We start from the raw sequence: 17,622 nt of genomic DNA, 5'->3' as shown, positions 1-17,622 counted from the left end.
TATCACCATAGATGAGCAACTTTTTCCAACTAAGACCCGTTGCTCTTTTCTTCAGTACATTGCAACAAAACCCGACAAGTTTGGGATAAAGTTCTGGGTGGCATGTGACCTGAAATCCAAGTATGTATGCAACATCATCCCATATCTTGGCAAAGACTCCAGTCGTCCCGTGGGGGAAAGACTATCGGAAAATGTGGTGATGAAGCTTATGGAACCATTTATGGACCAAGGAAGAACTGTTACCACAGACAATTTTTTCACCTCACTGTCACTAGCAAGGCAGTTGCTGGGCCGGAAGACCACCCTCCTTGGCACAGTAAACAAGATTCGTCGTGAGCTTCCAGACTCTGTCAAAAAGAATTTGGGCCGTGAGGAATTTAGTACACAGGTGTTTTCAACCTCTGGTGCCACGCTGACCGTTTACGCGCCCAGACGGAAAAAGACTGTCTGCATCCTCAGTAGCATGCACAGTACGGTGGAGATTGGAGACACCCGAAAAAAAAAGCCAAACACAATCACAGACTACAACAGCCTAAAATGTGGTGTGGATGTCATGGACCAGATGGTGCGAAAGTACAGTGTACGTTCAGGAACACGGCGTTGGCCAGTCGCTGTGTTTTATAACATGATTGACATTTCATGCCTGAATGCACATGTGCTTTTTCAAGCATGCACTGGGGTAAGAGAGAGACGGTCCGAGTTCTTGGTGAAGCTTGCAACAGAACTTGCACAGTCTCATATGGAAGCCAAGGAGGTGTCCAAGGTAGAGTTTCAGCAGCAACAACCCACACCTGACACAGGGAAAAGGGCATTGTGCCAGGTTAAGTGTGGCTGCAAGAGTAACCGTGCCACTAAGCGTTGTGGTTTTTGTAAAAGGTTCACATGTGGCAAATGCAGAAAGGAGATTATGTGGCAGTGCCAGGTGTGTTTAGACAATTTGTAAGTGTGCTGAGTCTATTGGGTTTTCATACCAGTCTGACAACAAGCAATGTAGCTCGCTACTGCACAATGACTGTATGTACATAAACTTCTTAGCAGTTTATATTTCTGTTTAGTTTACATTTCCATTTATGAATACTTATCATAATGTTGCATGCTTATTTTATCCTTGATTACTATTTCGTTGTACAGAGCAACACGTTTCTTTACTGTGCATATACCAATAAAGTTTCTCGTGATGTTTTGCACTGGGCTCCAAAAGTACATTGTGACAAGTGCGTCTCTACTAATGACATGGCAGAGACTGAGGGGATTATTAATATTTCAGGGCGAACCCTTTCGGTATTCCGGCGAGGGCATCCTTAACCGGTGATGCACCGGTATCGGTGACCATCAACTTCTGTTCAAGTGTTCTGGATAGTGCTGCTTCTCGTCAGAAAAGAAATGTTTATCAATCGTACGAACCACCCTAGGCATTTGTTAGTAGAAAATAAGAAATGAATAAGCTGACGTTTAACCAAAAGCTTTAGAATCAACAGATTTTTTTCATGCAACGTAAAACATAATTGTCTGCATGCGTGAAAACGTCATTTAGGCCTACCTAATCTTTTCAAATTCAGTTTGTCATATGCACAGAGGGAACAGGTTTCCTTAGATACAATGAAAAATTTACTTTGCTCCTCGCTAAGAATGCCAAATATGTCATTAACAAATATCTAAGAATATATATACAAGCACATATCTTAATCAAGAAATACACACTAAATAAATAATTCATTTTGAAATGAGCTTTAATTTCCTTATAAACTACAATCAACGATTGAGTACCCATGTGCAGTTAACAGGATTTGACCCTACCTTATTTCTTGACGACACATGCATGGTGGTCTCTGGTTACAGAATTCAGTGGTCACAGATGTCTAACACGGGAAACAAGCATAAGACGAATTCAGAATAAAAGGCCATGACTGTTAATCTAAGACAATTGTTTTCTCTTTCAGGGGACATCGTCCATGCATCCTGGGGATGAGGTACGTGATTGACTAAGTCTTGAATCTGGAGTCTGAAGGTTTCCTCCTGTGATGATTTTGCACTGGGCTCTGAATGTCTGTGGCGAGAAAAGTGCACCTCTACTCTTGACATGGTGGAGTCTGATGGGGGGGGGGGGGGATGTTAAAGAAACTGATTCAATAGCTTTATCACCGTACTTTGTAAATATACAGGCGGGACTAATTTTGTCTTGAATTTTGTTTCAGGTGGTGTGCTCTTGACTCCCATGGCTGAGGCTCTGTGAAGAAATTCTGTAGTGTCATTATCCTGGTCTACAGTCATGGCCAAAAGTTGAGAATTACACAAATATTATATTTTCACATGATCTGCTGCCCTCTGGTTTTTATATGTGTTTGTCAATTGTTTTTATCACATACAAAAATATAATTGCAATCATAGGAGTAACAAGCTTTTATTGACAGAATGAGTTAAGTTAATACTGTGCCATTACACTTATTAGCTATACACAGTGCTTACTTTGAAAATCAAATGATGCCAGAACGCAAACAGCGGCATGAGACAAGGGGTCAGAGGCCAACAATGTCACCGGATCGCAAAACAAAATCACAATGTCACCGGATCACAAAACGCTTAGGCACACAAATGTTAAAATAACAAGCCAATTTGTATATATAAATTACTTTTAAATTATTTACATGTGTTTTATAAGTGTTTAAGTGCAGAAGTGCATACAGATTTCTTCATAACTTATAATTAGTAGGCTTGAAAGTTACTGGATCGAGGCAGACAGTTCCCAGAACACACCCTTCAAAATGAAAGAGTTCCTGGATCCTGTTCCGGCAGGATCCGGCTCAAATTAAGCCCTGGCTATAGAATACAAAAGTAATTTTGTGAGTCGTAGCTTTTTCATTTTTTAAGACTCCTCATTGAAAAGTCACATTACACATACCAAACAACAAAAAGACTATAGATCCTTGTGCATGTGATAAATTACATTCTGCACAGTTACCTCAGGATATGTCAACAGAAAATAACAATCATAGAACAATATATATCTATAGTCACCATGACAACAGTTATCATGATAAGTGTTAGTATTTCAAAGTGCAAAAAGAGCAGAGCTCCTAGGCATGTTAAACCTGATGTGATTCGCTAAAATCTGTGCTCCTTATTTAAAAGGACTTCTGAGTTTAAGGATTTAGCTTTCTGCTAATTCAAAATGTTAAAAACGTTTGACTTTCTTCCTCTCTCTTTCATTTAAAGTGCAGGCACAGTAAGAAATACACAAACATCTCCATCTTCAAGTAGAATCCATGTTGGGCTTTATTTTGGTCTGGAGGTCTGGCTTGCAGCTCTCAGTTGATCGGGAGGTTCTTCACAAACTCTCTTAGGCTCTTGCGGATATTGGAAGGTTGGGAAGCAGCGCAGTCCAGCAGCGCCGGACCCATGTGGGCATGAAGGGCTTGGCATAGGTGGACAGTGGCCCCTCTCACGCTTCTACCCCTCCCGTGGACCGTACCACTGTTGCTGGAGGTCCCCAGGAGGTACCAGAGCAGAGGAAGCACCTTCTGCTCAACCAGTTGTGGCTTGCAGGGGTAGAGTTCCCTAACCAGCTCTATAAAAAGAACATTTAAAAGGAACAAAGATAAATAAATCAACCCTGGACAGCACTGGGTTATTACAGAAGCATTTTTTTAACCTAGAAAGATTTAATTCAACTAAAGTGACAGTATTTGGTAACTCTCTGGAATGATTATTATCAATATTATAAATATTATTAATTAATATAGGAATTATAGTATTTCTGGTAAATCTTTTATCTTTTTTTTATCTCTGGCATCTCTTAGCATATCAGTGGAATGACTTTCTGAAAGAATTGTTTTTTGATAAATGTATTTGAATTTGTAGAATATTTCTGTATACACAACCACAAAAGATTAGACACTGTATATTGAACAAAAGAGCCTAAGCACATCCACTGTAAACTCCATTATTTAACTATCTGCTGTCAGATAATGCAAGATCTGTCAGTCTTACAGAAATATTTTTTTCTTTATATTGGACTGTGCCTTAATATGAAAGGAGATTTCCATTTGATCTGCACCACAAACATCTAGCCAAAGAGCAAGAACATTCTTTTACTGATTTGTGTGAACCTTTTCCCCAACCTAGCAACCTTTCATCAAAAGATACAAAGGTAAAACAGAACACAATCATTGTTGTTGTTGTTTTTCTAAAGCCCAGTGGCATGTGTCCTTCAAGATGTTTTGTAAAGAGAGAAAAGAACCCACCAAGGTTATTGATGAGAGCTTGAATGGCAACTATTGTTGCCATGTAGATGGCGTTATTCTTGGAGTTGAGGTGATTGTCCACTATAGCTGGGACTAAGATGTAGACCACTTGGACCAGGTTGTCTCTGAGCAGTGTGATTATCTTCTGTAAGGCCTCCAAGGCATAGAGGTTAACCTTGCAGTCGTGCTTTGAAAGCATCAAATACCTGTAGCAGAGGAAGAGAGGTATAGAGCAAGCCGCCCATGCATTCATCAGGCACTCACCATATCAGTGCCGTTAAGCCCTGGAGCTGATTTGATTTCAAGCCCTTTCATTTCAACCGACTGATTTTTTCATAAGTCATTCACTTGGATTCTTTGGTTTAATGCAATTTCAAGGATACGCTTGGGTGAAATCTTCACATACATTGTAAAACAAGCTCACACTAACAATGGACACGACTGCCCTCCACTGTAATAGTTAAAACTGATTGTTGTAATATTTTCTACTCTGAAGCATCTAAGCTTTTGACATTTCTTCAGATGTGCCAGCATTTAATGTTCTCCAACGTATGACCCCCCATACAGATCACTTCTGAAAGCTACTGAAAACATTAAAAATCTATTCAGTTCAAATGTGTTACCAGGAACATGTTGCCCACGACCATATATGGGTTGTCCTCGCAGTGGGCCACCAGCTGATCAATGCCCTTGATGGGCTCGCTGAAGTCTTTTGAACCCAGCAGGGCCTTGAGATGCTTGACGTACTCTGTCTTGTCTGCAATGCTGTGGATGTGTGCTCTGCTGCTGTCTTTGCTGAACACACACAAGAGAGAAAACACAAGGATTGGGTTATAGTGTCCAAACAGAAAATGGCTGCAATCAAATTAAACCAACATCAACACCATCAAAAATTGCAAACATCAAAGCAGTTCCAATCAGGATGCACTTTTTTGTTGTTGTTGTTTTGATTAACTGTTTAAATATTCACCTGCTGGCAAACTGAGGAGGAGGTACGCATGACTCCACAGCTGGGATAGAGTTCACGGGTAAGCGGTACGGTAAGGTTCTCAAGATACAAAGAGGGGAGCGTTCGCTGAAATCAGCCGTTACCTTTCAGAGGTGCCGCGTCGTCTGGGCTCACGTCCCTCACCGTGTGCCTAAGGCTACGCTTCATTCGTTGCGTGTTCTGACGCTCCACCTGTGCGGCTGGAGCTTCTTGCTGCTCCAGACGAGGCTGACGCATCTTATATCTTCGCATTCCTAGACACCTTTGTCCTCTCCTGGGAATACACACGTACGAATCACCACAAAACATGGAGTGATGATATTGAAGTCCACATATTGCTTCATACTTTGATTCTATCCCAAAGGTTTCAAGCCGGTTCATTTTGAACCATGCTCTGTCCTTTAACTACTGGGTCTGGGACTACACTGTGCATGCCTTACTGTAAATACACTGTGTGGTGCCACGCACTGCCCTGTACTTTATTATTTGTTTACAATATATGTTAGGGTGCCCGCCAAAAACGAACTTCTGAATTTCACATGTGGTACCCTCTCAGTTTGTTATATGGCATGATAGTAAATCACTGTAATTTTTTCAAAATTTTTATTGAATATTTAAAGGTGGCTCAATGTGTATAAAGTTAACACATTGGTTAATATACGATAGCCGCTAGTGCTGGGCAGTTAATGTTTACTTTATGTCTCATCAACCAATGTCAAATTATTAATGCACTATCATATATAATCACAACTCAAATTGTATTATTTTAAAGTGAATTCACAACTGCTTTAACTAAGTTTATGCTACAGCCAGTCCAAAGAATTATAAAATTCACGCAGTCTGCGATGCTGTGCTGCTACTGCTAGTGCTGAATGTCATCTGCAACACTGCCAGGCTCTGCAAACAATGATTTCCTGGCGACGGGATATCTGGCTCTGTGGCTCAAGACTGCCTGCAGAAGATACTGTTTCTGATCTTCATTTGTTGTAATTGGAAGTGTTGAAGTCCTGCATCAGTTTTACTGCTCGCTCTGCTCAATCATTTACCACGGCCAAACTGTCAACATATTTCTTTGCTTGTAGAAAGTCGTCACATTTCTGCCAAGTGTCAGGATCTGCTTGTGTAAGGAAGTCTGCATTCAACCCAAGAGTGTGAAAGAATGATATTGTTCTGTTTGTGCCAAAGTCTTGGAGTTCCTTTTCAGGAATGACACCAGGTTCAATCTCGATCCGTTTTGGTGGCTTAGTTTCATCAGAGCCGGCTTTCTGAAGGGCAGTAATCATATTTCTTTTGATGTTGCTGTTCACACCATCAAAGAATGCAAGAGCGATTAATTCTTCACTCAGGTACCATAAGTGTCTTCGCCATATAGTATCAACTTTATTCATGTTGAGCCACCAGTAAATATTAACCTACAGCTCTGAAACTTTGCAGTGTTTATAAACAAAGCTGGCACTACAATTTGGGAGGGTACCACAGTCAAAATTGCCAACTTTAATTTTTTACATTGGTTTGGCGGGCACCCTAATATATGTCTACCATCACAGTTTAGATGGTTTTTTTATTGCAGTCTGTTTCACCTAAAAGTTTTGTGAATAAGCTTTGTTTAGTGAGTAAACATGGGGTATAGTGGCTGAATGGCATAAAAAAAAAAATCCTCATCATGTATCCAAACATGAATCGCTACCTTGGATTTCAGAGTGAGGACAGTGTTCCTGATGGTTGCCAGGTCTTTGGCAGGGATGCACTTTTCCACCATCTTATCAAAGTCATGGTGGGAGGACAGGAACAGCAGCATACGCCGGCCCAAGCGCCTGAGACAAAGAACAGACCCCAAAACAGGAGAGAACCGTGAGTGAGAGACCCGTAACTCACAGCACACCGACCATTTATCTTACCAGGTCACAATTTTACAAGGCCGTCTGTGTGTAGAAAACATGATAGTGCTTCTATTACTCTACAATTTAGCAGCATTTGCTGACTTCAGAGTATCAGACTAGGAGACTAAAAGAATCAGCAAAAGATTAGTATCTGGGAAACTGAATAAGCTTTGTAGAATTCTCGTTCTGATCCCAGTACTAACCTGGTTTCTTGGGAAGCGTCCTGTGCCAACTTGGAGACTGCAGGGATAATTCTCGCTATGACGTCTTTCGCCCCAGACAATAAGCGGCCAGCGCCAATCTTCTCTACCAAAGTAGCCAAGTGCAGAGCAGTACACTTTCTTACTGCAGCATTCAGATGACTTTTGAGGAAAACAGAAGGAAAAAAATTAGGGCATTCAAAAAAAGAAGGTAATAACTATTAATCCATCCAATCAATGAATACAGTAGGCCTACAACTTTTAGCTTCTATAAAGAAACTTAATACCCATATGTATGATCTAAGTGCACAATCAAATTATCATATTCTATTCGATGGCTTAGTTTGCACCAGTGAGTGTACATCTGTATTTTTAAACAGAAAATGTTTGCATGTCCTCTGTAAGCTAGCTAACTAGCCTATTCTTTAAGCGGTGTGAAGGGCAGTTTGGATCAGAAGAGAGGAGGTGGAATGCAATAAAAATAATATTTAACAGGATAAATAACTAAAAATATTGATATAGGCCAGGGCAATATTTTGAAATAACAATGGAAAAGTAAAAACAGCAGCCAAAATCAGTGCTTTGTTAGCTTCTTGTGACTGTTGTTGCTATCTGAAAGCCACAGTTTAAAGCTCACTGCAGGCTAACTGACCAGAGTCCTCCAGCGAGAAGGGCGTTCATGCTCCGAATGGGGGTGCAGTTCTGCACCATGCTGTCCAGAGCTGTGTCCACGTCCTGCCTGATGAAGGCATTGGACTCCGCTGCTTTGTGAAGGAGGACCTTAGCTGTAGCCTCCACTTCCTGGTCCATCCCTTTCTGCAGGCTGGAGTACAACTCCCTCAAGGACACCACCGCCATGCGGGACACGGCAGAGCGCAGGTTCTGCACCTGCAGGAAAGACGACGTTCCAGCTCGTTTCAGTCACATCCAACACTGCCACCGCCATCGTAATAAGTATAATCCTCCACTGCAATGTGTTATGTAGGCGGAAATACCTTAATCACTAATTACAGTTAGATATGCCATCTGAATTTCAATTAGATGAGAAATGTTTTTATAAAAAATGAATTTCAAAGTACTTTGCTAACGCTGACTTGACTTTGTCAGCAACATCACCTGTAATATGTACATGCTGATGGTGTCTGCCAATTTTAGAATTCAGACCGATACACAGTCAGCAAATCTAGTGGCTTACCTCTTGAATAAGAACAATGCAGACATCATGACGCCTGCTGCCAAGCACATCAGAGTGATGCTGAGCCAATCTACGGATGAACAGCAACCCTTCAATTTTCTTCTCCCTGTATGAAGATATTGAACATAGACACACACTGTAACCATCGGATACTGAAAGAAAAAAATGCTACAAGAAAATGGACAAAGAGGAAAAAACTTCACTAAATACATGCATACTTACCATATATGCAGAACACCATAAATGACTTGCTGTTTAACCTGCCCTAGCCAAATGCTTCAGAATTTTGCAGGTGTGACTTACCAGTCATCAGAGCTAAGCAGACTGAAGCTCTGAGCGAGAGCGAGGTCTGGATCGGAGAAGGGCCGTAAAGTCTGCTGCTCGTGGGGATCCTTCCTGGGAGGTCCTGGTTTGAGTTCATCTAGAGAGGAATACCAGAACCCAAACAAACTGACTGGGACTTTTAGGGCTACCAGCTCAACTTTGGTCAAATCAGCTTGAAGGCTGACAGCAAAACATTATTCAATGTGGTGAACTAGATTTAAAACATTGTTGTGTAATGCAGTGTTAACAGCAAAGCAATTTACAAACAAGTGCAGTGATCACACATGAAGTGCTGAAGAGCAGGCAACACTCATCAGAAATGTTTGAAAGGGACGGACGTGCTCTGATCAGTCTGGTACCTCGTCTGCGTCGTGGCAGCATGTTTTTAGTAGGGACAGCCGTGGGGGGGCTGGGATGAAGCGGAGGACTCAAACTTTTGACGGGACTTCTGGGGGTGCGTGCGTTTCTGGAGCTTGAGGGCAAATCATCCAGGATGACACCGGTCTTAGTCTGTGCTGGAAGACTACTGTTCAGCTGCAGGTCTGATGGGAAAGAGGTTCACGGGTAAGCGGTAATGTAAGGTTCTCAGGAAACAGGAGGGGAGCGTTCGCCGAAGTCAGCCGTTACCTTTCAGAGGTGCCGCGTCGTCTGGGCTCACGTCCCTCACCGTGTGTCTAAGGCTGCGCTTCATTCGTTGCGTGTTCTGATGCTCCACCTGTGCGGCTGGAGCTTCTTGCTGCTCCAGACGAGGGAGACACATCTTGTATCTTGGAATCCTAGACAACTTTGTCCTCTCCTGGGAATACACACGTACAAATCACCACAAAACATGGAGTGATGATATTGAAGTCCACATATTGCTTCATACTTTGATTCTATCCCAAAGGTTTCAAGCCGGTTCATTTTGAACTATGCTCTGTCCTTTAACTACTGGGTCTGGGACTACACTGTGCATGCCTTACTGTAAATACAATGTGTGGTGCCACGCACTGCCCTGTACTTTATTATTTGTTTACAATATATGTCTACCATCACAGTTTAGATGGTTTTTTTTTATTGCAGTCTGTTTCACCTAAAAGTTTTGTGAATAAGCTTTGTTTAGTGAGTAAACATGGGGCATAGTGGCTGAATGGGATAAAAAATCCTCATCATGTATCCAAACATGAATCGCTACCTTGGATTTCAGAGTGTGGACAGTGTCCCTGATGGTTGCCAGGTCTTTGGCAGGGATGTACTTTTCCACCATCTTATCAAAGTCATGGTGGGAGGACAGGAACAGCAGCATACGCCGGCCCAAGCGCCTGAGACGAAGAACAGACCCCAAAACAGGAGAGAACCGTGAGTGAGAGACCCGTGACTCACAGCACACCGACCATTTATTACTATCTGGGAAACTGAATAAGCCTTGTAGAATCCTCGTTCTGATCCCAGTACTAACCTGGTTTCTTGGGAAGAGTCCTGTGCCAACTTGGAGACTGCAGGAATAATTCGCTCTGCACCAATCTTCTCTACCAAAGTAGCCAAGTGCCGAGCAGCACACTTTCTTACTGCAGCATTCAGATGACTTTTGAGGAAAACAGAAGGAAAGAAATTAGGGCATTCAAAAAAAAGAAGGTAATAACTATTAATCCATCCAATCAATGTATACAGTACAACTTTTAGCTTCTAAAAAGAAACTTAATACCCTTATGTATGATCTAAGTGCACAACCAAATGATCATATTCTATTTGATGGCTTAGTTTGCACCAGTTATTGTACATCTGTAATTTTTAAACAGAAAATGTTTGCATGTCCTCTGTAAGCTAGCTAACTAGCCTATTCTTTAAGTGGTGTGAAGGGCAGTTTGGATCAGCAGAGCGGAGATGGAACACAATAAAAAGAATATACAAGAGGATAAATAACTACAAATATTGACAGGGTGTCTACAGGTTTGACCAAGTGAAAATTTAGACATTTTAAGACTTTTTAATACTGTTTTCCAAATAAAATTAAAACCAACTCGCAAGAACATACACGTTAAAATAAAGCACAAAAACTAACTGATTATTAGTTTTTGTGCTTTATTTTAACGTGTATGATCTTGCGAGTTGGCTTTAATTTTATTTGGAATTTTATTTAATTTTATTTGGAATCTACCGATATCCGCCCCCGAATTTCAACACATGGCTGACGGAATTATTCCTCCCTAAATTTAGCTCCGCAATTTTAAGATATTTTGGTTGAAAATTTAAGACAAAATAAGACTTTTCAAGGCCTTATTTGACAAAAATTAAACTTAATACCATTTAAGACTTTTTAAGGACCCGCGGCCACCCTGATTGATATAGGCCAGGGCAATATTTTGAAAGAACAATGGAGAAGTAAAAATTATCTGAAAGCCTCAGTTTAAAGCTCACTGCAGGCTAACTGACCAGAGTCCTCCAGCGAGAAGGGCGTTCATGCTCCGAATGGGGGTGCAGTTCTGCACCATGCTGTCCAGAGCTGTGTCCATGTCCTGCCTGATGAAGGCATTGGACTCCGCTGCTTTGTGGAGGAGGACCTTAGCTGTAGCCTCCACTTCCTGGTCCATCCCTTTCTGCAGGCTGGAGTACAACTCCCTCAAGGACACCACCGCCATGCGGGACACGGCAGAGCGCAGGTGCAGCACCTGCAGGAAAGACGACGTTCCAGCTCGTTTCAGCCACATCCAACACTGCCACCGCCATCGTAATAAGTATAATCCACCACTGCAATGTGTTATGTAGGCGGAAATACCTTAATCACTAATTACAGTTAGCTATGCCATCTGAATTTCAATTAGATGAGAAATGTTTTTATAAAAAAGGAATTTCAAAGTGCTATGCTAACTCTGACTTGACTTTGTCAGCAACATCACCTGTAATATGTACATGCTCATGGTGTCTGCCAATTTTAGAATTCAGACCGATACACAGTCAGCAAATCTAGTGGCTTACCTCTTGAATAAGAACAATGCAGACATCATGACGCCTGCTGCCAAGCACATCAGAGTGATGCTGAGCCAATCTACGGATTAACATCAACCCTTCAATTTTCTTCTCCCTGTATAAAGATATTGGACATAGACACACACTGTAACCATCGGCTACTGCAAGAAAAAATGCTACAAGAAAAGGGACAAAGAGGAAAAAACTTCACTAAATACATGCATACTTACCATATATGCAGAACACCATAAATGACTTGCTGTTTAACCTGCCCTAGCCAAATGCTTCAGAATTTTGCAGGTGTGACTTACCAGTCATCAGAACTAAGCAGACTGAAGCTCTGAGCGAGAGCGAGGTCTGGTTTGGAGAAGGGCCGTAAAGTCTGCTGCGAGTAGGGATCCTTCCGGGGAGTTCCTGGTTTGAGTTCATCTAGAGAGGAATACCAATCAATCAATCAATCAAAATGTATTTATATAGCGCTTTTTACAACAGTTGTTGCCCCATGCAGCTTTACAAGTGTCCCAATAAGTGTTAACTGCTATAAATGCATGACAGGCACTCAACTACCAGACACCATAAAACAAAAGACACTCACACTCACACTTTACCAGAAGTACCCAAACAAACTGACTAGGACTTTTAGGGCTATCAGCTCAACTTTGGTTCAAATCAGCCTGAAGACAGCAAAACATTATTCAACATGGAGAACTAGATTTAAAACATTGTGTTGTGTAATGCAGTGTTAACAGCAAACCAATTCCAACCTCTGCCAATTACTCCTTCAGACATGTCGTCAGCAGGGGACGCCCTGGTGCTTTGCACTTGAGATCCTGAAAAGCACAATACATATTAACACATACTCTATCAAAAATCTCAAATATAACTTCTGGTTTCATAGTGGTTTCTTCATGGTGCAGAAAAACAATGTTAATGGGTGCAGGTATAGCAATGTACAAGAGGATCAGCAGGGGCTTTTTGTTTGTAGTATAGGGCTTTCAAAGCAGTTTTTACTTTTTTAATACTTTTTTCTTTTACTTTTTTTGTTGTTGTTGCTGCAACAAATGGTTTGGATGCCATTTCCAGGAGAGCAAAAGAGTGAGCTCACCTTTGGCAGGCCTGAAGGCACGGAGTGGCTCTCGGCCAGCAGGTTTGGTGAGTGGAGGCAACATTGCTTCTCTGCCACTCGCATTCACCTTAGCCCGCTTCTTAGCCACTCTTTTACGCAAGAGGCGCAGGGAGTTCATCATCTGAAAAATAAAGAGTCTGTCAGCCCAAGTGCAACTGCCCATACCCACTATATCCGTCAAGTACAAGTACATACAACAATACTATCCAGCCCCTAACCGAGAATCGTTACATCGCCGCGAAATGCACTGGCTAAAGTGCGCACATTTAGCTCGCAAAATTATCAAACGTGGAAAAGATTTAGCTCTGTGACTCATGTACAAACACTGTTTGCTGGGGGTTGTTCATAACCAAGCTAGGAGCGGGGTTATTATAATAATATTAATTTATATATTATATGAATTTGTGTTTTTAGGCCCAATGGTCAAACTATTATATTAAGATGTATAATTTACAGTTATTTATTATTGTATTTTGCACATTTTCAGTCAAAAAAAATTTCTATTAATGACAAAGGATATATAAGACATTTTGAAAAAAACATGGCATGGATTTATTGCGTTTTGTGAAAAAATGAATTGTTTTTTAAAAATAAATCTTTAAATATTAAAATCTTGATTTAATTCGTTTGAGTTTTTTTAACCTTAGTATGGTATTTGATAGTTTGAAACAAAAAACTGTGGTTTTCAGCCTACCACTTAAAGAAAACACATTTTTACTCAAATTGATCAAAATGGATATAGCATTTTGGAACCAAACTCTTCATATCTTAACTAGGTTCATTTATTTATTCACAGCCACCATATACCCAAAGGGAGATGGATACTCTCAACCAGACAATGCTCCCTCTCATAGTGCTAGGACTATGTTGATATCCTTAACAACTGAGATAAACGCAAATGTAGCATCAGCAGAAGGAAACATCATCTCATCATATTTGGACACCTAAGCAAAGCATATCGCATGCATGGTCAGATTTAATACTGGGATGCTACAGGGCCTTTATTATGTAGACGTTAGGTTTGTCAGCTTATATTAGGACCAATGCTGTGTTTATGCATTAAAATCCAGAAAGTACAACACTTGAGTAACATTTGCAGGCAGCAACCAAAGAAATCTATCAGTTATGTTGTATCAGTTGGTGTAATCAGTTGGTGTATTTGTATGTATTTTAAATGTTTTATGCTATGTAAAATTCTACATGTTTTTTTTATGAGTTGGGCATATATTGTACTTTTTAGCCTCTATACAGCACTTTGGTTGACTCCGTCATAAAAAATGTGCTTTATAAATAAACTTACTTACTTACTAGTTAAACTAATGCATCTGAGACTGAGATACTCCAACTATGTACAACATGATATATGTTCCTACTGACCTCCTCCTTGTCCACTGGCTCCTCATCTGGGTCATGTATGAGGGCGAGGTCCAGGTGGAGGTTCCTGCCAGGCTTCTCCTCCTGCAGGGCTTCCACTGGGGAGGTGGGCGGAGAAGGTCTCATCAGTCCTGACGAGGTCCCTCTCGTGCGTGAAGTGAGCACAGGCAGTTTAGAACACCTGCTGGAGCCAACTTCACCTGCATGGGTGAATAAGGACATTAGCAGAAATTACCTCACCATAACATTTCTCAGTGCCTTAGTACTACGTTGCATATGTTTCTTTATCTGAAAGTACCACTGAAATATGATTCAAGCAAGATGGACCGAGAACGGCAACTTCTCATATGCATCTTGCTACAATTCATGTAATGGCAGCACAATGAAGTAGTACTGAATAACTGAAAGCAGGGCATCCGTGAGCCCAGAAGCAGGAAAACATTTATCAGAGCTTCAGTATATGTGTGACCCAGTTTTAGTTTAGCTTAGTTGTGATTCTTTTAGTTTATTGCATCATGAAATCTTACATTTCAATACAATTTGATTCAATTTAATTATTTTGGCACAATTCAGAATTATTTTAATTCTGATACTGGTAGATACATTAGCCTAGCTCTGCTAATGGCTAGCACATCTCGCCTCTGCTAGACACTGTTCCATTACTGAGTGAAACCATGTCAGATGAAGATCATCAAATTTGAATTTAAGTATTTTGTACATTTGACAAGTGGTGACTATAAATGATCTACGTATATGCACATTTGTTGGTTAAAATTAAATTCATATAGAATATATGACCACAAAATTAGATCTGCTCATCAATTTACCACTGACGTGGGAACAAGTGCAAGACAAGCTTAGTGCAAGACCAACTTAACTTAAGCGGGCACCCAAATAACCAGCCATGCCTCACTGTGTGTGCCTAGCACGTTCTTAGCAACGTAGCCATGCACTCACCAGTACTGTCCCTCCACGGGCCCGGGTCTCTGCGCCGAGGGCTTGTATCTCGCTGCACTCCCGGAAGAGTGGCCAGAGGGTAGGAGGGCAGTAGGAAATACCCGGGGGGGTTCCCAGGTAGCAAGCGGCTGGATTTGGGCAAACCTGCGTGGGAAAGGGCATCCATGCTCATGAGTTTAGCTCCGCTCACTTGACACCTGAGTGAAGTTTCTGACTAACTGATCTCCTTGTTCCCAAATATCGTATTTAGCAATATTTTAACACAAAACAAATGATGCAACATTATAAATTCTACATTTTGTACAGGTATTTCAATGACATATAAAGTAAAGCCAACATCAATAAGTCACCTCTACCAGCATCACTGGGGTTAGCTGCTTCGAAGATGTCTGGGAGCAAGGGTTGAAGATGTCTGCTGCTCCCGTGAAGTCTCCCCACTCTCTCTCTCCTCCACCCTGGAGAGTGGAGCTGGGGAGGCTCCACTGAACCTGGACATGAAACACAGACAGAACTGTAGAGGACACGTTCAATCTTCAGACCAGCATATGAAATTAAGACCTGCAGATCATACTGCATTTTAAATAATAATAGATTATGATAATGGATATTTTGGCATGTGGGATTGGCATTCTGGGGAGTAGGGTGCTGGCACAATCAACTGACTGCAATAAAACATTCAAGTCTAGTCTTGCTTGTAAGCTCACATTGTCCTTGCCAACAGAAGTAGGTACAAAGCACAAACTCCTTATATCACACAGACTGCTGCTGCATACCACTGCTTAACGCTGGCCAGGTGATACCCAATACTTAAAGAAGCCATGTTACATAGATTACAAAGATTAATAGATATATGCTTTGGCAGCAGTCCAGATGAGGTATCAGAAGCCAGCAAAGCAGCATGACAATGTTTTGTTTATATTGTTTGGGGGTGTACTAAAATAGTGATAAATGACATCTGTAATCCATATACATGTATTATCAGTATTATACTATGCTGGTATAACAATGATTCGAAGCATTATAACCTTAGACCAGGGGTCTCCAACACGTCGCTCGCGAGCTACCAGTAGCTCGCCACCCCTTTCCGAATAGCTCGCCAAAGGGCCAATGAATTACATATAAATTTGTAAACCTAATTGGTCCCATCGAGAAATCTACTTAAATTCATGTCCAATCAAAATTCACAGTTGTCCCTCCCCTTCTAACACTAAATGATTATTCGCCAATTATACAACAGTTAGTTCACAATCCGACTGGTTGAGAAGTGTTCTAACCCTGCAGATATGTGTGATAACAGCACGGTATTCTCGTTCTCTGTATCACTCCGCGAACGCGTTGTCAAGTAACGGCATGTACATATATTCACTATAACACACTCTCTCTCGTTTGCTATTGCTCAATTAGCTGTCAATCAAAAAGTTAGGCTGCCGTCAATATTGAATAAACCAGGGGTCACCCACGTCATGAGTCGCCACGTCATGTTTTTGCTACTATTATTATTACACGCAACTTTCGTTCGCCTCGCCACCCCCCCCGCCCCAACCAACTTTTCGTTCGATTGATGCGTTCTAATCTGGTAACCCTCCGCAATAATTTGTATCCAAGAAGTAGCTCCCAGTCTCAAAAAGGTTGGAGACCCCTGCCTTAGACTAAACACAACCGCCTAGCAGATAACGAGTGTCACTGTATGTGGGCTGTCAAGGTGCCCACTCTAAAGTGCTCTACTCTACACCAAACATATCACAGCTAAAGTAAAGAATGGAACATGAAATACATTCAGTTTTTTCTCGATGGAATCGGCATGTGCCTGTTTACAGCCTTGATATTCACCATGTGGGATCAGGGAGGAATTGGGTAAATACTGAAATGATCATATGACTCCTATCTTATCCGTGATCAGTGGAACTGATGGTGTTACAACTCTCCCCATGTTACAACCATACCCGGTCTCCCCTATAGGGCTTTCAAAGCAGTTTTTGCTTTTTTAATACTTTTTTTTTTTTTTTACTTTTTTTGTTGTAGTTGCTGCAACAAATGGTTTGGATGCCATTTCCAGGAGAGCAAAAGAGTGAGCTCACCTTTGGCAGGCCTGAAGGCACGGAGTGGCTCTCGGCCAGCAGGTTTGGGGAGTGGAGGCAACATTGTGATGGTGGGCGGAGAAGGCCTCATCAGTCCTGACCTGGTCACTCTCGTGCGTGAAGTGAGCACAGGCAGTTTAGAACACCTGCTGGAGCCAACTTCACCTGCATGGGTGAATAAGGACATTAGCAGAAATTACCTCACCATAACATTTCTCAGTGCCTTAGTACTACGTTGCATATGTTTCTTTATCTGAAAGTGCCACTGAAATATGATTCAAGCAAGATGGACCGAGAACGGCAACTTCTCATA

General features: G+C 41.4%; 1 non-coding gene across 1 annotated transcript; it reads left to right on the top strand.

The window, feature by feature from the left end:
• The first annotated feature begins 2,010 nt into the window (after positions 1–2,010).
• On the top strand, positions 2,011–2,101 carry LOC143523677 (small nucleolar RNA SNORD88). The gene has a single exon (XR_013133423.1). It is a non-coding gene; the product is annotated as a small nucleolar RNA SNORD88 (small nucleolar RNA).
• Positions 2,102–17,622: the final 15,521 nt, after the last annotated feature.

This window comes from Brachyhypopomus gauderio, chromosome 9 (assembly GCF_052324685.1).
Source record: "Brachyhypopomus gauderio isolate BG-103 chromosome 9, BGAUD_0.2, whole genome shotgun sequence".
NCBI lineage: Eukaryota > Metazoa > Chordata > Actinopteri > Gymnotiformes > Hypopomidae > Brachyhypopomus > Brachyhypopomus gauderio.
Note: the sequence above shows the minus strand (reverse complement) of the source record. Positions and strands in the feature narration are given on the sequence as shown.